This window comes from Staurois parvus, unplaced genomic scaffold (assembly GCF_062004578.1).
Source record: "Staurois parvus isolate SC_StPar_1 unplaced genomic scaffold, SC_StPar_1.0 ptg000192l, whole genome shotgun sequence".
In the NCBI taxonomy this organism is placed as follows: Eukaryota; Metazoa; Chordata; class Amphibia; order Anura; family Ranidae; genus Staurois; species Staurois parvus.
In genome coordinates this window covers 9,004,789-9,026,111 of record NW_028317988.1, presented here as the reverse complement: position 1 = coordinate 9,026,111, position 21,323 = coordinate 9,004,789, and the positions used below count along the sequence as shown (strand labels likewise).

Here is a 21,323-nt window from a genome sequence, read left to right as displayed (position 1 = left end):
ATAATTCTGAGCCTGGTGTGAAGTTACTCAAAGGGGTGCCTGATGGTTCTAGTTTATCAAAAGAAGCAGAGTCTGTAATGAACTATGAGGTATAAAGTAACATGGATACAAAAGGGTTAACTCAGCAAGACACAGAGAAGCAGAATGTAAATGCTATGGGTAACCAAGTAAGGAGCAAGATACAGTGGGGCAAAAAAGTATTTAGTCAGCCACCAATTGTGCAAGTTCTCCCACTTAAAAAGATGAGAGAGGCCTGGAATTGGCATCATAGGTAGACCTCAACTATGAGAGACAAAATGAGAAAAAAAATCCAGACAATCACATTGGCTGATTTGGAAAGAATTTATTTGCAAATTATGGTGGAAAATAAGTATTCGGTCAATATCAAAAGTTCATCTCAATACTTTGTTATATATCCTTTGTTGGCAATGACAGAGGTCAAACGTTTCCTGTAAGTCTTCACAAGGTTGGCACACACTGTTGCTAGTATGTTGGCCCATTCCTCCATGCAGATCTCCTCTAGAGCAGTGATGTTTTGGGGCTGTCGCTGGGCAACATGGACTTTCAACTCCCTCCAAAGGTTTTCTATGGGGTTGAGATCTGGAGACTGGCTAGGCCACTCCAGGACCTTGAAATGCTTCTTACGAAGCCACTCCTTTATTGCCCGGGCGGTATGTTTGGGATCATTGTCATGTTGGAAGACCCAGCCACGTTTCATCTTCAATACTCTTGCTGATGGAAGGAGGTTTGCACTCAAAATCTCACGATACATGGCCCCATTCATTGTACTTTAATTGATGCACACAGTGAAGGCTCATCTCTAAGCTGGAGGACTGCCTTAATGTTAGATTCTTCACAGTCTCTACCTGGTCTCAGGGACTGATGGGCACACTCCGCACGAAAGGTACCCCCACATTCATGAGCTCAGATGATATTCTTTAGAAACTGCAGTGAGCCTATTATGTTTCATAGTTCACATTTTCCAGTCATATAGAAGGATCGGCAAGGTACAAACAGTAAGGGCTCATTCACTCATGATTTGGTTTCTGAAGAGAGATTCTCATTGGAGGACGGGTGGATAAATGAAAGGTCCACCTCCTCAATTCACAGAACACTTTTCATTGATGGAAGTTATAGTACAGCTTCTATGAAAGGAGGAGGGTGACCTAGTCAGTATTCTTGGTAAGTGCGTATGTCAGGGCACTTGGCTCTATTAAACCTCAGAAGCCCAAGAAGAATATGTCTGTGTGATATAGTAATAGGAGAGGACACAGGATTTCAGCTATGACAGGTGGCACCAGCACAAGGGACACTTCAGATTAAATGTAAGTACCTGTCCCTTGTCGTATTTTTCTAAAAAAAAGATTTACCTAAACTTAGACTTTAATGCGGAGTTCCAGCCCCAGCCCCCTCCCCCCAAAAAAAGTAATTAGCTACAAATACTATAGCTGCTGACTTTTAATAATAGGACACTTAACTGTCCAGGGATCCAGTGGTGTCTTCACCCCAAGCCATTTCTTCAATCAGTTGGCGGGTACTGGGGCTGCCATCTTGACTAAGGGAAACTGGCAGTGAAGCCTTGCAGCTTCACAGTTGGTTTCCTGCTGCACATGCTTGAAGCACGCTGTGTTTTGTGAATGGGCCACAGTTTTGTGGGACCTGTTGATTTTCCCAGAGGGCTGCGGGGGGGGGCCAAAAGCCAGAAGTGGTGGCGGGTACCTGTCAAAACCAGGTGCCAGTTCCCCTCTCCCCCCCCAGAAGGAGCAAAATGTGGCAGCAGAGAGGGGGAGGAGGCAGATAAGTGGAGCTTTCACTTTTGGATGGAACTTTATCAAATTCTTTCTTTTGCAAAGTTGGAGAACCTGCAAGCTCAATCATTTCCTGTTTCAGGTTGAAAGCAGTAAGCTGTCTCCTGAATAGCAGAAGCATTGTCAACCTGCCGCATGCACTCCTTAAGCTGACTGTCAGGCTGCCTATCAGTTCTTCAAAATCATTTAGTCATATATTCTTTGGCAATTAAACAAGCATTAAAGGAAAAATGTAGACTACCAGGGCTAAAAAAAAAACTGATTGCCTGGCTGGTATGCTGATCCACCAACCTCAATACCTTGAGTTAAAGTGATTGTAAAGAAAAAAGAAAAATTCAAATAACAAACATGTTATATTTACCTGCTCTGTATAATGGTTTTGCACAAAGTGGCCCCGGTCCTCCTCTTCTGGGTTCCCTCACCAGAGCTCCTGGCTCCTCTCCCATTTCTGAGTGTCCCCAAAGCAAGCCACTTGCTATGGGAGCACGCGGAAGGACACAATCCCGAGCCAGGCTCTGTGTGTCCATTGACACACACACACAGCACAGCTCCCTCCTCACAGGTTGTGATTGACAGCAGCAGGAGCCAATGCTGCCCTCATGACTAGTGAGGAGAGAGAGAGTTGAGAGGCTCTGCTCTCGGACACAGCACTGGATTGAGATCTGGCTCAGGTACAGTAAGTATTTAGGGGGCAGGTAAATACAGAAGGATTTTTTACCTTAATGCAGAGAATCCATTAAGGCTAAAGAAAATGTCCACCTTTTAAAACCTGGTACTTGTATACCGATCAGGAGTTTTGACATTCAGCTATCTTCAGTAGCAGCAGGTCATTAAGACCGGAGATAGCCACAGAAATAATATTTTCATACAAGGGACATTATTGACAGCCCCTTTATCTCTCTCTGTTCAGGTTTCTTCTAAAGTGTACCTGTGAGGACAGACCATGGGGAATGTCTTTGCAATCTTGTTTTTAAATTTGCAGATTCCAGGGCTGTCAACATTAACTTCAGTGTCTAGAGCAGGGGTGGGCAACCTCAGCACTCCAGCTATGGTGCAACCACAAATCTCATTATATCTCTGGGGGTCATGCCTGTGGCAGTGTTGCAATGCCTTAAGGCGCTTGTAGTTTCATAACAGTTGGAGCGCTAAGGTTGTCTACCCCTGACCTAGAGAGTAATTGAATCTCAATCCATGAATGGGCAGACATTTGTTTTCTAGTTCAGAGCATTGCCCTCTGTAGCACTTGGAAAGGGAGGTCATGAGAACCTACAGCCTAGAAGCATTCTAAATTAACCTCATAGTTTGAGTGGACTTTTCTATCTTTGGCAGAAAATAATAACAACTTAATGGTTAATTCTAATGGATTATAAACATTTAAAAGCTGCTTTCAGGATTGGAATTTTTGCATTTAGATTATTGTTGGGACTTTTCCTTCTTTTTAAAAAAATTTTTATTAATATACTAAAGTTAATTTTAGGGCTCACAAATGAAATGTATTACCCAGTTTTTTGTAACATATAAAAGATGAGGTTGCACCGAGTAAATGGATACCTAACATGTCAGGCCTTAAAACTGTGTGTGCTCGTGAAAGGGCAACACATTTTGGTACCTTCAATTTTTGCCCTTAACCCCCACATACACGCTTTCCTGCATAGGTGCGTGTATGTGGGGGTTAAGGGCTAAGGGCTCAAAAATGTTTTGAGAGGGATTCATGCTGAACCTCTAATCATGTTGGGTTGAGCTTGTAAGTTCCAAGGAGCAGGGCCCTCTTGTATTGAACTGTATTGTTGCTGTATTGTCTCCCGTTATATTGTAAAGCGCTGAGCAAACTGTTGGCGCTATATAAATCCTGTATAATAATACCTATCTGTAATTTTGTATTTCTTCTTGGAAACATCAATAAAAATCTATTGAAAAAGAAAATAAAACATTTTGGGTGGGGTTAAATTAAGTGCTTGGGTGTAACTTTAAGTTTTAACACTTTTCTAAAAAAAAACATTTCTACTAATCTTTTTTGTCATCACATAGGGATACGTCCTGAAAGCCAACAGTTGGCTTAAATTATACACATACTCCTGGGCACCTTTAGCAGTCTGGAGTGTTTTAAAAAGCCCCTTATCCCAGCACTGTTTTAAAACTGAAGCTGATAAGTAGCCCCTGCCCTTTTCACTTGCATTTCATGCCTGCTGCAGCATTTCCTGTTAAAGAGGCTGCTCACCCCTGTGCAATGGATAACCATTCTCCTCCTCATCTCCCCTCCCCCTTCCCCCACTATTTCTGCATGGTGTAGATAGGTAATTTAGCCCTGCAGGCTCTTTTCTATGCCTTTTGTCAAATCTAGTCTACTGCAAGGTTTTATCAGACCCTCTGAGGTAAGGGGGGCTCTGATGGGGGCTCTGATGTAAGAGGGACTCCAATGTAAGGGGAACTTTGATGGAGACTCCGATGTAAGGGAGGACTCTGACGTGCTCACGTTTATTTGGAATTTCTTTGCTTTGTTTTACTAAAGTTTTTTTTTTGTTCAAGTATATTTTATATCATGCTGACTATGAAGGAACTTCAAGTAAAACTCATTCATTAATTTACATTTTTTTTTTCATTTATAAAACTGTATTTGTAAAATATACATTATGGTCCTTGAACTGAAAAGTTTGGAGACCCCTGCCCATAGACTGTAAATTGCTGTTAACAGAAATGAGGTGTAAAAATGAAAGAGAGATCCTGTCAATTGGGAGGAAAAAAAATCTGCATTGCCTGGGGATGGACTTAAAAAGATAAAAAAAATAACATACCATAATTATACAATAATAATAATAACAACAGCAACAATAATTGTTATTATTATTATTATTATTTTCTAAAAAAAATAAATCTATCTATCTATCTATCTATCTATCTATCTATCTATCTATCTTATTCTATCTATCTATCTATCTATCTATCTATCTATCTCTCTATCTTATTCTATCTATCTATCTATCTATCTATCTATCTATCTATCTATCTATCTATCTTATTCTATCTATCTTATTCTATCTATCTATCTATCTATCTATCTATCTATCTATCTATCTATCTATCTATCTATCTATCTATCTATCTATCTGTCTGTCTGTCTGTCTGTCTATCTATCTATCTATCTATCTATCTATCTATCTATCTATCTATCTATCTATCTATCTATCTATCTATCTATCTCTCTCTCTCTCTCTCTTATTCTATCTATCTATCTATCTATCTATCTATCTATCTATCTATCTATCTATCTATCTTATTCTATCTATCTTATTCTATCTATCTATCTATCTATCTATCTATCTATCTATCTATCTATCTATCTATCTCTCTATCTATCTATCTATCTATCTATCTATCTATCTATCTATCTATCTATCTATCTATCTTATTCTATCTATCTATCTATCTATCTATCTATCTATCTATCTATCTATCTATCTATCTATCTATCTATCTATCTCTCTATCTTATTCTATCTATCTATCTATCTATCTATCTATCTATCTATCTATCTTATTCCATCTATCTATCTATCTATCTATCTATCTATCTATCTATCTATCTTATTCCATCTATCTATCTATCTATCTATCTATCTATCTATCTATCTATCTATTCAACTGGATAACAAGTATATCATTTTTCTTCCACTATTGCTTCCTCTTTCTCCCATGACTACTGATAAATGGTATCATTTAAGACAGTTTTTTTAGAACATCACAAAGAATAATGAGGCAACTGAAATGATAAACAGCATGGAAATTCATGCTATAGGACATGAAATCTAACCCATCCTCTAAGTTGTCTTCTGGCTTTTGTTTATCTTTTCCTCCATGGAGTCAATCAGTTATGGTTGGGGTTAAATGGATAACTTTTGTCCCTCAACAAAGGCAATGGATGAAAGAAAGGCTCTCTGATTTACTGCCTGATGTGCTTTGAAAAATTAAGCGAGGTGTCATGGCCTTTTAACAAAAAAAGAAAATTTGAATAATTTGCATTTTTATTAAATGTTTGTGCCATTCTATGATGTTGTTCTGTGTGAATTTGACATAAAAAGAAGAAAAGAAATAGGAAACAGGAGGACAGAAGGTGTTACAAGCTTGCTAGGCTACACCAAAGTGACTTGTTTCCTAAAAATAAAACAAGTTTAAAGTTTTCGGATTTTTATTGCAATGTTTTATTGCAATTTCATACTGTGCAAAGACAAATTTTACACATACGCTTTAGAATGAACTCAAGAAACTTTAACACAAAGATAAGGATCTTTTTTTTTCAGCCACGAATGAACTTTCAAATTTCATTGAACTCATTGGAAAATAACTTTTTTTAAATTAACATTAAACATTTTAAATTAACAATAACATGGCGTGTTTGTGTTGCGAATTGAGCAAATTGCATTCAGATTAATTATACATTCATCTGGGACAAATAAATTAAACACATAATTAAACAATGACTTAAGCTTGTCAGAAGCAAATTCATTTGTAAAATTAGATTTTTTTAAAATGCCCAATAAATGCTCTTGTGTTTCATTGACTGCCCTGTGTGTTATTGACTTTCAAATTATGTGAAAACTGATGAATTCCTTCCTATTAGCCAATCGGTTTGTCATCTTGGCATCTCTATTGACAGCTCCGTCAGTTAGTTGCGCCTTTTCAGATATTTCTCGAAATGTGAAAGCTCACAGTAAGGACTTCTCACCATATACGTAGTCTTCAACTGACAATAGAGTTACCCGTATGCATAGGTTTGAGCTTTGGAAGATGAACGGTTGGACCCTCCTTCTTTCAACCTCTCTGCACATCTACTATTCAGTGTATGTCAATCCATTGGGTTGGCATTTGGATTGACACAATTTATTTATTCTTTACCAGCTAGGATAAAACTACAGGAACATTTTCAAGAAGCCAAATTCCTTACAACACCAACATTGTTTTTCTAAGGCATGCCAGATGTTATTTTGTCTCCAAAATGATTACATTGATTAACACATGCTTAGAAAGTTTATATAATTTATACTGTCAACATTTCTGCTTATTTACGACCATTTGAAAATGCATGGGACCAAAGCATTGGACCTCTAATTAAATATAAAACTATCTCTCCTAGATTGTAACTGAACCTCTAATCATGTTGGGTTGAGCTACATTTACTGGCTACTTAGATTGTAAGCTCCAAGGAGCAGGGCCCTCCTAACCCTCTTGTATTGAACTGTATTGTTGCTGTATTGTCTCCCGTTATATTGTAAAGCGCTGAGCAAACTGTTGGCACTATATAAATCCTGTATAATAATAATAATAATCTTTCATTGTGTTGCCCTTGTCATTTGACTCATGCCAGTGGTGTAACTAGAACCTTCAGGGCCCCTGTGCAAGAAACCATGAAGGGCCCCCTGGCCCCCAGCTGGGAACCTTCCCTCCAAGCCTGGAGGAGGAACACCAGCCTCTGGTCATAAGTGTGACCTTTGTGACCCTGGTAGTTCCACCACTGGTGTCAGTAGTTTTTTTTTTTTTTTGGTATTTTCTTGTTTATTATTATTTTTTTTGCCATTTTTTATCTTATTTTTCACAATTTTTTTTTTATTTTTTTTTACTATTTTTTTAGGAGCCCCTATGGGGGGTGCTTTGGTGAGATATCAGGGGTCTAAACAGACCTCTGATGTTTCACCTTTGAGACAGAGAAAGGAGATTGAGGACACAGCCCTCAATCTCCTTCTCTGAAGCCTCATTAGCACAGAATGAATGAACAGGAATAGCTCTGCACAGAGTTTCCCGCCCTTAGACAAGGAGTTCTTGGTCATTCACAAACTGAAGCATAGTAAATGCAGTTTACTATGTTTCAATTATGAATGGTCAGAGACAGTGATTGGTACGGATCACTGACTCTCCATTTACAGGACCCTTCTCCGCTCTCCATCCTGACAGATCCCTAAGAGCACAGCGGGGAAGAGTGCACAGGGAGGACCAAAGAGCAGAGGGGGATCCGGAGAGCACAGCTGGTGTTGGAGTGCACAGGGGTGGCCAGAGAACACAATGAGAGATGGAGAGCACGGGGTGTAGAGGGGGGGCAGAGAGCACAGGGAAGGGGGGGCGGAGAGCACAGAGGGAATGGAGAGCATAGAGAGGCAGGAGAGCACAGGGGGGCTGAAGAAAGCTGGATAAGGGGAACGTTGGTGGCTGCTGCATGTAGAGGAATCGGTTTATCCATTTTCCTACTGCAGCCGCTGAAATGAGGGAGAGGTGGAGAAGCGGATATTCAGTGGCTGCAGGAAAATGGAGGGATCGATTCCTCTATATGCAGCCGCTCCTCCTATCCAGGAATACATGGGGCCAAGTCGCTATTGTGACCCCTGTAGGTACACCCCTGGCTGATACCATGTGGCATGAGGGGGAGCATCCACGAAAAACATTTAACAAAACACAGGGTAGTTAGGTATGGATAGGTCATTGATATATTTATACCTAAAATCAGAAGTAAATAGTGAACGCTAGAGATTTGGAGCTGATTGAACTAAAAAGGGAGTGACAAAATGCAAAATATAAATACAACAGAATAGTGCAGCACATAAAACATATATCAAGAATATGTACAAATTATTATAGGTACTTATATAACGCTGTCAATTTATGCAGCGCTTGACATATATATATTGTACATTTGTATCAGTCCCTAACCCTCAAGGGGCGTACAATCTAAGGTCCCTAACTCACATACATACAGATACTGTACTATGGCCAATTTACCTACCAGCATATCTGTGGAGTGTGGGAGGAAACCAGAGTACCTGGAGGAAACCCATGCAAGCACAGTGTCAGGAATGGACTTGCCAATAATGGTGGGACTCACCTGCCTTGTGGGCTGCAGTACCAGGGCTGGCCAGCGGGTGCTCTCAGCAATCAGAGACTCACCCCTGCAGTCACCCCTGCCAAACACCTGAAGCTGATTGCAGGGGTTGTATTTAAGGAATGGCCAGACTCACAGTCAGGGCCTTGGTGTGTGTTTTTCCATGGGCCCCTGTATCTTATATCCTGTGTTCCTGTTCCTGCCTCTGCCTGACTTGTTGCTGACCCTGCTTGATCCTGACCTCTGCTGACTTCTCCTGTTTGATCCCTGGCTTGTGACCCTGACCATTCTCTGCCTGACCCTCTGCACCGCGATGCCCGTGAGTTACTGAACCCAGATTGTGACCCCGACCACTCTCCCGCCTGTTCCTGGTACTCCGTTTGCCCGTTTGCTACTGACCCAGCCTGGCTGACGACTCTTGCATTGTATATATTGTTATCTGTAGGTGGTTTGGTTTGTTTGCACTGTGTTTATGTTTAGTTTTGCACTGCGTTTTGTATTGTTAATCTTAATAAATCATATTGTTTATAACATTTCTGAAGCCTGCATTTCCCTGTGTCAGTCCACACACCTCTGGTCATACCCGGAGCCCTGACACACAGGGAGAACATGTAAACTCCAGGCAAGTGGTGTCATGGTTAGGATTCAAACCAGCAACCCTAGTACTGCTAGCTGGAAGTCCTAACCATTTAGCCCCTGTGCTGCCCCAAATAAATATATGCTTACCAAAAAAAATAAATAAATAAAATATTATAAGTCAATATTAATATGCAAATAGTGCTCATTAAAGTGCCAAATGCAGTGATGTAACAAAAGTCCTTCAGATTACAGTCCTATAAAAATCTCCAGTGAAATAATTCCAAAAAAATGCTGAATCGAAAAAAAAAAAAGCTCCTCTCCTGTGCAAGGTCCTGCACCACCAAGTACTCACCAGAAAGCCAACTCATCAATAGCCCATAGTTCAACAAATAGGGAACCTCCGCCTCTCACTCCTCAATACCGCTGATGGCACGACCAGGAGCCTAGAGGAAAACGAGGGAATGCCGAGACAGCCCCGGACAGAAGTCTTTCACCATCACAGCCACTTTCCTTAGGAATTAGTGGTGATCTTTATGGAGACCCATGCCTAAGCACTAGTGTTTCTTCATACATTTTTCTTATATTGCACATCAGTGCTTTGGCTACCTTACACACATTTTTAAGCAGGTCAGGTTCACTTTAAGAATCCGAGCCACTATGCTGTGCTGGATCCTGCCTCTTCTAACCTGCATGCTAGGGAAGAAGCACTGGCATTTGTTCATATTTCTACCTAAATTACAATATAACTGCTATCACGATGAGCTATCAGCACCTTTGTTGGGTTTTCTGTATGAGATTGGTCTGGAGCCAGAGCAATTGGATCAGACAAGCAGGTGCAACACTGTGAATAGGCCATTGAGGATAACATAAATAATGTCTCTTGGATCTGGCTTGAGAAATACTATTTGTTCCTTTACACTGATCAACTGAACTGTTTTATACCAAATTGCTGTGACTCTCGCGGATATTTGTTAATTAGATTCGCTCAATCTCTGAAAACATTACCGTACAAATAAACGTGTCATTTGCTGCTTGTGGTACAGTTATGGTAATACTTATGCATCTCCGGTTTTAAACCTTGTGTTCCACAAACATCTTCTTACGCTTTGAAAATTCCTTTTGCAGTCAGTCTCCAATCATTTCTGAAGAGCCTATTTTTCATGTGGTGTGCCTCAGGGCATGCTGTCTGTTTGGAATCATTTAATGAATGCATTGAACGATTGGTTCTCTGATCATTCACTGCCAAGATCCTGTTGGATCTTTTGCTAGAGTTATAAAGAACATTAACTGGACATATTTGCTTGCACATGTTCATCCAATGGATAAACAGAAATGTTAGCCTAGTTATAATATGGGTCATTTTACTGCTGCTGCTCCCAACCTTATTCAGATGGCATTAGTTTTATTCCACTTGCTTACAAGTCCAGTTCGATAGTTTCTTCTTCTGCGGCAGCCAGTAGTGGTCTCACTGAGAGAAACAGGTAAGTGCTTTGGGAGGAGACTTGGGGTGATGGTTTAGTAAGAGTCTTGGGGTGATGGTTTACTAAGAGTCAAGGTAGACCAAAAGAAGAACAGTTGCATTGCCCTAGATGGAAAGGAGGAAGCCTTGTGGGAAGATGTGAAAGACCCCACCGAACAGGAAGCCCACCATATGGCTTCTTGTTTGGGGGTAAAGCCAGGATTTTTACCCCAAGAAAGCAAAGACAAGGTTCCTAGAGAACCAGAGTAGCAAAAGACTGACTTAAAATTACCCTTCATGTGGGCAAAGAACCAAGCCAGCCAAAGAGTATGAATTAATATGTGGATCAACTTTATTATGCAAAAATATCTTTTAAGTAAATAGCATCAAAAGAAAAAAAGAGCACTAAGTCTTTTCTAATGCCTGTGAATAGGTAGGGTACAGAGGCTTTGAAACCAGATGTGATTGGGAGACAGGTGGTTGGCTTAGTCAATGAGATCCCATTGACATGGCTGCAGTACAAAGGGTCTCCCAATTTAACAGTGTTCCCTGGGACCTTGATATCTTACGGGTCTGAGTGTGTAAAGAGTGTTTCTAAATATAGCCTGGAGGCCTTGGAAAAGTATGCCAAAGTGGTGGCTCTGGGTTCTTGGACCCTCTATCACCTAGATATGTGAAGTAGGCCTATGCAAGTTCTGAGGATTAGACAAACTCACATCAAGGTGGAACTATACATTCACTGCCGCACACTGTCACAGACATTTTCCTCCTTGCTATTGAGTATTTTTTGGCTATGGTGCTCATTGGCATATACTGGCTGCTCCCTGCCCCTTGTATCTGCTTCAGGGAAAGTTGTAACTTCCATGAAAGCTTAAGAGAAATGCAGACAAATGAGCAGAAAGTGCGGGCACATCTACACACACCATCCAATAAATTCACAATTTAAATAACCTGCATCATCATAGTAATGCCACATTTCTGCCATAAGTCTATGGAAACATAACACCACAAATGCAATACTCATCACAACAGAAATTAACCTCTTCCTTCCGATGGTACCTTTTGGTGGGTGGGCTTTAAGGCCAAGAGGCTTCTAAATGCTGGAAGGCGGAAGCAGGTATTCGAGTCATGTAACCACTGTGATTGGCTGTCACAGCAGTCACATGATCAAGAAGCTCCCGATCCCATGTATGCATCGGGACTTTCCAGTCCCCTCCAATAACTGTGCTAGCAGCACGCAGGGCTCACACTCTCAGCACAGAAAAAGTGTTTACATGTTAATGTATATGTGAAATATACTGGGAGGAAGAACTTGATTTATATATTTACTTTTTTTTTGAAAAATGCATTTACACTTAGCAAACACATGGGGTTGAAGAAAAATTTGACGTCTCTTTACTGGACTTTTATAAGATTTATCTTCCCAAAGAAAAATCTCCCACTCTTCACGATCACGCCTTATTCATGTCATCAGTTTTCGGGCAGCACCTGTATTTGTGAGCAACTACTTTCAAGAATAAAGCACACGAAGATCAAAATTAGAACCAAAATATCTGTGGAGTGCTATGGGGGCACCCGAGCAAGCGCACTGCCGAGGCACGGCTTTGATTGTCCATACACGCACAAAGCCATGGCTCTGACCTACCCCTCCCTCTCCTGATTGGCTCACTAGCCAATGGCTCCCGCTGATGCCTCAGCCAATCAGGAGTGAGAGTCCCTGGAGAACCAAGGCTTTCGTGGATATCGTTGTATCGGGATGGGGCTCAGGTAAGTGTTACGGGGGGCTGCTGCAAACAGAAGGTTTTCCACCTTAATGCATACAATGCATGTAGGTCAAAAACCTTGAGCCTTTGCAACCACTTTAATCTTTTTTTGTGTCCATCTACTAGATGGTTAGGTTTGTTCACAGTGTTGATTGAGTAATAATGCTTTCTTTGGGCTTATAGCTGAATTTATGCAGTAAATTGACTTTTGAATTGATTACTTTTTGGCTAATTTATTTGATACTTGATCATTATTTGTTATCAGTTTGTTCATCCTTTGTTGATTTGATGTATTAATTAGGCTGATTGATTGCCTTATTGATTTCTAGTCTAATTTTTTAAGTTAGTGAAATTTATTAGGTGGTCTAACTTATTGTTTCACTTCATGTGTTTAAAACTCACATGTGTTCTATTTGATCATTGAATACATTAGCAATTGTCATCAACTGGTAGGTTATTAGGCTGCCTTAAGGAAATTTGGGGACTTTTTTTTGTTTTATTTTCATAATGAGATGTCCATTTTCAGAAGAAGAACTGATGTTAATGTATATACCATATATCACCCAATTTACAGGTAAACATTTACATACAGTACACAGAAGAAATATACCTATTCACACCTAGTGGGGAACTTTGATTTCCAAATCGCACTAAAATCTGCTGCAAAACAACCCAGGGGTGAGTGCCAGGACTGTCAAGGGAGGTCAGCAGGGAAGGGGAGCCCACATAATGACCACATAAGAGCACTAATTAGTCCATGGAGTAACATTGATTTAGACATTGATATCAGAACTGTATTGAGGTAAATGTACTCCTCATGAACCGGAAGTGACATCACTCTGGCCCTCCAAGGGCATAGAGATGAGTGGAGACCATCTCTCCTTCACTTATCTCTATGCCCAGTGCCAAGACCATTCAGTGGTTTCTCAGGTAAGGCTGATAACTACCGAGCGGCGGCTGGTGATAGCAGTGGTGTGCAGGCAGTGGCACAGGGTGACGAGGGGCGAGGCGGCAATGGCGGACGGCAGCAGCGATGAGGGGGAGGAGTTATTTTCAGCACCTGTATAGGTGCTTTTTTGCATAACGGCCAACGGCTGATAGGGGTGTTTTCCGCCAAAATGTTTCAGCCATCTAAATTTCGGTGCAGCCCTAGTTTATTTCCTATATATATCATGTACAGCCACAGGCACCTAGGGATATAAATTACAGTTTCATCAAATAATAATATTGTGTTAAATTATGCAGATTGAACAAAATGTTGAGGATGCTGATTCATGATTAGAACTAATGTTGCTCAAATATGTCTCTATTTGATTTGCTAGCAGTTCAGCTGAATAGGTCAAAATATTTATAATTCAGAAGATGTAGAATCCAAACCAGCAACTTCTGGAGACAAATTCAACAAAATGGCATGGGAAGCCCATCACATGTCTGAGGATCATGTTGCTATTAAAAGGAAAAAAAAAAGTGTGGGAGGACTCATGGTACATAAATCCTTCAATTTACAGCTTTGTGGGTCCCTTAATTTTCTACACTCTGTTGCAGAATCACTAAGGGTCATTTCTGGGATTCCCAATAGCGACACTATACCTTGGCAGTGCATACATTGCTCCATATGTTAACATTTTTTTTTTATATTTTATATTTTGTTTGTACACAATATCACTTTTTCTTTCTTTCACTTTGATTTAATTGAAAAGTAATGAGGTTGAGCATGGTACATATACTGTACATAACATAGTAACATTTGTACAAAAACATTATTGAAACATCTCAACCCTTTTGAAAACGAGGTGAATGAAACAGTAAAATGTAAAAAAGAAATACAAGGGATGCTCTGGGTGTCCAATGATGGATAATTGGAGAAAGTCATGTACATGTATTAAAGGGGATGTTGACCAGAGCAATATTTATATAGTACATATTGGCCCATTTAAAGAGAATCTCGGTAAAGCTCATGGGAAACCATTGGGAGTTGTGAATTAGCTATATTCTGAATATTACACCTGCTTATTCGATACTGCCCATGAAGGAATGAGGGGCACCTTTATTGTGGGGAGAGAGGAAAAAAAATGTAAGACCACAAAGGAAGTCAAATAGAGAAGTTGGCAAATGAGGGGAAGGGGTAAAGGGGACCAGTGAGGAAGAAAAGTTGGGTACAGCAAAGGAAAAAGAGAAAAAAAAGGAATGGGGAGCCACAATTTTTTAAAGAAATGTCAATCTCTTTTGCATCTTTTGAAGCATAAGCCTCAATGGGTTTCAGTTTACCAAAGGGTATGATTCAAAAAACTAATTTTAAACAAGTCAGTGAGAAAAAAGGTCGTTCTCTTAGTAGTCAGTTGTAAGAACGACAGCAAGTTAAAAGTAAGAATGGATTTCACAGCAGGCATCTATCATGGTAACCTGAAAATAGAGCTTCTTCCCTCTGGGTTTGAAAACGGGATGCCACATGCTGCTTTTTAACCCTAAAAAGCAGCATGTGGCATCCCGTTTTTATGGCAAGGCATTGCAAAGTACAAATAGCGGTCCTGGTAACAAAAATGTGCCAGCCCTTGGGTAAATATGAAAGTAATTTTTCAATTAGCCGGGCCGATGTACCACATTTAGACAGCAATCTGAAACTTCAGGCAGAAGGCTCTTGAAGGTGTCTTTTAAAAAGGAAATAACGTTTTTAAAGTTTTACATTTCAGAGTTTTATTTACATTTAATGTATTTCTCTACCTTATCTGTCTATTTTGTGATTCATTTTGTTTTGGGAAGGGGGAGGATAATAGGTTGGAATGAGACTACGCCAGGAACTAACTAGATCAGCACTGGCATTGGTGGCTAGCACCAGTCATTTACAAACCAGAAATTAAGAAATGCTGTCATGAGAGGAATTCAGAGGCAATAGTAACAACAGCTAACAGTAACCACCACCTAGCAGGAACAGTGTGTACCCTTGATTCTGTAAATATATGTTCCGCCACAGAAAAAATTAATTTGGGGTCATGTCCTCCTTGGGTAGTGGAGGTACAATGGGTAAGTAGCAGAGGCATCCCTGCAGCCATCGGGAAAGGTTTTGTAGAAACATCCTAGAAGCTTCTTCTTGTATTATATTGCATTTTGTCTTCTCTTTCATATGCTGGGATACAGTCAGCCATTTTGGTCTTGTAGCATGGTTCGGAGAGGGTGGCAGAAGGCCCTTGAAGCTGTCTGAAAAAAATAATAATAATAAAAAAATACATTTTGAAACTTTTAAATGGATATTTTTATTTCTGTTCTGCTTTTCTCATTTATTTATGTGTTTATTTAAATAACTATTTATTATGCTGATTGGTTGAATCTGTCAGGGGTCAATGCTATCTGGGGAAGCCTGCCCTCTGTGGCTTTGAGCGGGTGCCCCTGGAGAGGGACTCAGAAGAGAGGTCTATCTCCAAACTATTGTAATTTTAATATATAATGTAATATTTTATTGTTTTAGTATTTGCTTTTGATAAGAGAAATAGCAGAAAAGTCAATGTAATGTCACAGTGTCAGTGGAAGAAAAGGATGCACTCATAGAAAAAAAATTCATTTTAAAAAAGTAGTCCAAACTCACACACAGAAGCAAAAGAGCCATGGGGGTCTTTGGTTTTCTCCATTCAAGAGAGGTGGTTGAAATGGTTTGAGGTGGCCTATGTTATGTAGATATCTCCTGATTTTTTTTTCTAATTAGCAGAAGAAATCTGGCCCCAAACAGTATAAAAAAAATCTTTAAATTTAGCTGTAAATGTTTATGCTACGACCATGTAACACCACCTGAAAAACCTGCAAAAATTTTTTCCTAATCTTGATGATTGCAGTGATTCCACATATGAGTGTGTGATTTTTTTTCTTCTTTAATGTGTACAGCTGTGTTTTTTCTTTTACAAAGAGCTTTATTGAATATTAAACAAAGATAAACAGACATTCTGAGCATAAATTCAATGACCAACAATTATAAATCATATTAAATGACGAAAAGCTGGTTCAAGGCATGCATCAATAAAGGCATAAATTGAAGAGTTTACATAGAAGCCCTGTAGGAAAGGATGGGGGAAGGGGTTAAAAGGGAATGTTTAACAAACCTTTGTGGGTCAATGATAATGTAAACTCTAAAGAGAATTTTTGCTACATCAACATTATAGAAAACGGGAGAGGCACGAGAAGAGGCCTCTCCAAAAAATTGTACCTGATCATATCCTAGAGTGTATAAAGAAATCTAAATTGCATAAATAGTACTGCGGACGTAGCGCAGAAAACAGCAAGCACAATCCGTAAAATATGTTTAAGGACAGATTGAACAGCAGGGTAGGAAAAGACAAACAGTAGAGAGACACGGACAGCACAAACAACAACAGAAAAAAAAAAAAAAAAAAAAGGGGGGGGGGGTGTTGGGGCTCCGAGGGGATCACAGCAAAATCCATCCTCATATCGACAGAAGGGACTGGTCAAATTTCGAGGGTTGAGCTATATCCAACCAGGGACGCCATATCTGCAAAGATTTTGTATGGGTATCCAACAATATGGCCGTCAATTTTTCATTAACCATTATGAAGTTCATCCGGTTTTTGACAGCCTCAAAACTAAAGACAGGAGTCTTCCAAGCCCTTGCAATTGTCAATTTAGTTGCCATAAATAAGTGTGATGCCAGCTGCCGTTCAGAACGGAGAAGACCCTCCAGTGGTTTAAATAGAAGCGCTTCATACGGGTTACGTTTAATGTCTGTGCGGAGGAGGGCATACACCCTAATCCATAATCTGCTTACTTTAGGGCAAGTCCACCAGATGTGAGCCATGGTGCCCAATTGTTGGCAACCCCGAAAACAGACCGGGGAATATGTAGGGATAAAACTAGCTAGACGAGCAGGCATATAATACCATCGGTATAGAATTTTGTAGGCATTCTCAAGGGTAATGACATTCCTAGAGCATTTAGATAATGTTTGGGTCATGTTCTGCCAGTCCTGCTGATCCAGGGTCCCCCCTAATTCAGACTGCCAATGCTGATGATAGGAACGAACCGGAGGGGTTCTATAAGATATAATGGAAGAATAAATCAAAGAGATCAAACCTGGGGCATGAGGTCTATGTCTGCACTGGCTTTCAAAGGGGGACAGACGATAAGGTCCCGGATGCGTACGTATTAGTGTATTTAGGAAGTGACAAAGTTGAAGATAACCAAAATGTTCTCGAAGAGGGATATTATAAGAAGAGTGCAGAGCGTCAAAGGTAATTATTCTAGTGGGAGATAGGAGTGAGTGAACATCATAAAAACCATGCGCCTGCCACCATGCAAACTGTCTAGGATTATCCCTACCCGGAGGGAATATTGGGTTATGCAATAGACGTAACAGCGGCAGGTGAGGAGAGATAAGGCCAGCGGAATATTTGATAGAATCCCAAAGACGTAGCAAAAGCGTCAGCATTGGGCTAAGGGTAGATGGACCTTGAGAGATAGGAAGCCATGGCAAGGAGGAGAGCGGTATCGGGTGAGAGTCCATCATATCTACAACAGCCCACAGAGGGAAGTGATGAGATGCATGAACATGAGCCAAAGGGACAATGTTAGCCGCCAAATAATAAGACTGGAGATTCGGAACAGATAACCCGCCTGCACTCCATCGCGTGAATAAGATATGTTTGCTAATTCTTGGTCGAGAGGAGCTCCAAATAAAGGACAGAAGTTTTCGTTGATGGATACGCAATATATGCGAAGGTACTGGAACTGGCAAAACACGAAATAGGTAAAGACGTTTTGGGAGATAGGTCATACGGATTGCATTAATTCTGCCGAACCAAGAAAGCGGGAAATGAGACCAAGAGGACAATAACTCAGTCAGCTCATGAAAAACAGTGGGGAAGTTAGCCTGATACAGTCCATCATAGGTCGGGGTAAGCTTAATTCCCAAATATGGTAATGCCAAAAGCCATTGAAAAGGGAACGTTTGCTTCAAAGTAGCCAAAAGTGATGGTGAGAGGGTAACTGACATAGCTCTTGATTTTGCTGGGTTGACATGTAAACCTGAAAGGGTGGCAAAGGAATCGAGAACTGCGAGCAAATTGGGCAAAGTAATCCCCGGGTTCGAGATTGACAATAATATATCATCCGCAAACAAAGACAATTTATGCTGGGAGCCTGCCACATCAATCCCCTTAATATCAGGATGTAAACGGATGGCTTCAGCCAACGGTTCCAAGGCTAAGATAAAAAGTAAAGGGGAAAGCGGGCAACCCTGTCTAGTGCCTCTGGCAACCGAGAACGTAGAAGACTGAAATCCGTAGTATCTAAGCTTTGCTTGAGGGGATGTGTATAGTGAAGAGATCCATCGTAAGAAGGAAGGGCCAAAACCAAAGCGGTGAAGGACCGATAGGAGATACGGCCAGGATAAAGTGTCGAAGGCCTTATTGATGTCTAAGGATAACAGCATCATATCGAGTTTACGAGTATGGGCCAAATGTTGCAATTGCAAAATACGTCTGATAGCATCTCCAGCCTGCCTGTGGGGAACAAATCCCACCTGGTCCTTTTTGACCAGACGAGAAAGGAAGAAATTCAATCGAGTAGCCAAGATCTTAGTAAGAATCTTCATGTCGATATTGATAAGAGAAATAGGCCTATAATTTGCCCAAGAAGAGTGATCTCGATCCGGTTTAGGGATCATAACCACATTAGCAGTCAAGGAGTCTGGGGAAAAATTTGAACCTCCCTTCACCGCGTTAAACATAGCGGCAAGGTGGGGAGCGAGCACATCAGCTAATTTCCTATAATATAGTGCCGTATATCCGTCAGGACCTGGGCGTTTGCCCGTTTTCAGGTCTGCTATGCATTGCAAAACCTCAGATACTTGGATATTACGGTCCATCAAATCCTTATGGGCCGGCGTTAAAGTAGGCAGGGGCAGATGAGCTAAAAAGTCAGAAATAGACTGAGGGTCAGCCCGAGTGGGATCAGAGTAAAGTTTAGCTAGTCAGTGCCGGAACGCCTCCAAGACCGCTACAGGGTTACTCGTAAGGGTATTGTGACGAGTACGTAAAGATATCGGTTTGGGATGTTGCGCGAAAGAACGCAATCTACGGGCTAACATAGAGTCTGGTTTGTTTGCTTTACTATACCATTTCTGATGAGTCCAACGTAAGGAACGCTCAGCCTCATCTGTTAAGCACAGATCCAATTCTAGCCTGATCCAACAGTCTACGATTCGACGGGGAAGGTGACTGTTTAAATTGGGCCGACACAGAAGCTAACTTCGATTCCAACTGACGTTGTTTAAACTTCCTTTCCTTCTTTCGCCTCGAAGCTATGTGGATAATATGACCCCTAAGAACCGCCTTGTATGCTTCCCATAATGTTACTGAAGAAGAGACAGAACCCGAATTTAATTGGAAATATTCCTGAGACTTACGATGTAGCTCTGTCTGAATCTCCTTCAGCGAAAGCAAGGAGTCGTTCATTATCCAGGAAGAGGAGGCCGGCCTACATAGGAGAGATCGGCAGACTACCAGAATAGGCTCATGATCTGACCATGGGACCGTTAAAATAGAAATAGAGCGAACCAAAGGGAGGTGTTTACGTGAAACGAATGCATGGTCAATTCTGGAATGAGAATGATGAGGGTGTGAATAATAAGTGTAGTCTTTCCCCCGAGGATGAAATTCACGCCATAAATCTACCAGATCATGGGTATTTAACATGCGTACAAAGGACTTCGCTGATGCGGAAGGGTCAGAGCGCTCTACTGGATATTTATCTAATGCAGGGTTTAGCACTAAGTTTGAATCCCCTGCCATCAAAAGCGTACCCCGTTGGTGTGTAGCCAGAAGAGAACATAGGTGCGACAAAAAAGGCCCAGGGTTAACGTTAGGAGCGTAGTAGGACAGTATGGTAACATCTATTCCATGAATCGTGCCCTGGAGCAGAAGGTATCTGCCATTGGGATCAGCAATACGCCTCACACAGACAAATGGAGTTTTACTATGGAAGGCGACCAATACGCCTCTCTGTTTAGTGGGGCCATTAGCTTGAAATATCTGAGGGTAACGTGCATCAAATATTTTGGGGCAGAATTAGTGGAGAAGTGAGTTTCTTGCAAACAAGCAATGTCAACTTGGCGAGCCCAGAAAAACTTAAATATCTTTACCCGTTTCTGTGGAGAGTTCATCCCCTGGACATTCAGTGATAACCAGTTCAACGACATGGAGATCTAAAAAAAGGAAGAGTAAATCCACTGCAGTCCCCGGGAGCCCTGGAAAAAAATTTACAAAAACACAAAACACACATGACAAAGGACAAAGAGAAAGAGACGAAAAAGAAAGGAGAAGACATCTGATATACAAGCAAGATATCTGTGAAACATGGAGGTTGATTCAAACAATATAGTTATCAATTGTGGGTAAAACACCCACATAAAGGCTAGGTAGCGGGCGGGACAGAAGACCAGACCGCTAGCCAGCTCGGTGGGGGACACGACCATCCACCGGGACAACTCGGCATGGATATAAAATACAAAAATATTATACAAACAACTGAGGCTAATACACCCGTAAATAAGCAATCCGAAACTCGCAGGACTATAGAGATCTCAGCCAATCAGTGCAGAGAAAAGAAACATCTACTCTGGATTGGAAGAGATAAAACACACGGAGATATAAAATCCCCGAACAGATCCAGAATCAAGTCCAGAAGGTGGCAGCAAAAATCCACATGGGACTAAGCTATATACTGACGGCCAGCTTTTAAACATCAAGTTGCGGAGACTTCCTGAAAACGTTGGGCCCGTAGAGATTGGAGGGCCTGTGGACCATTTTGACTAGAAGGAGAAGGAGATTTACGCGAAGACTGGGAATTTCGAAG

The 21,323-nt window shown here is 40.9% G+C and overlaps 1 long non-coding RNA gene across 1 annotated transcript in view; it reads right to left on the bottom strand.

Annotated features, from left to right (window-relative positions):
• Window positions 1–13,931: 13,931 nt before the first annotated feature.
• Window positions 13,932–21,323, bottom strand: part of LOC149461800 (uncharacterized) — a 29,132-nt gene continuing 21,740 nt past the window's right edge. Inside the window, exon 3 of the long non-coding RNA XR_016312775.1 lies at window positions 13,932–15,665. This is a non-coding gene — a long non-coding RNA (uncharacterized LOC149461800). The remainder of the gene's footprint in view (window positions 15,666–21,323) is intronic.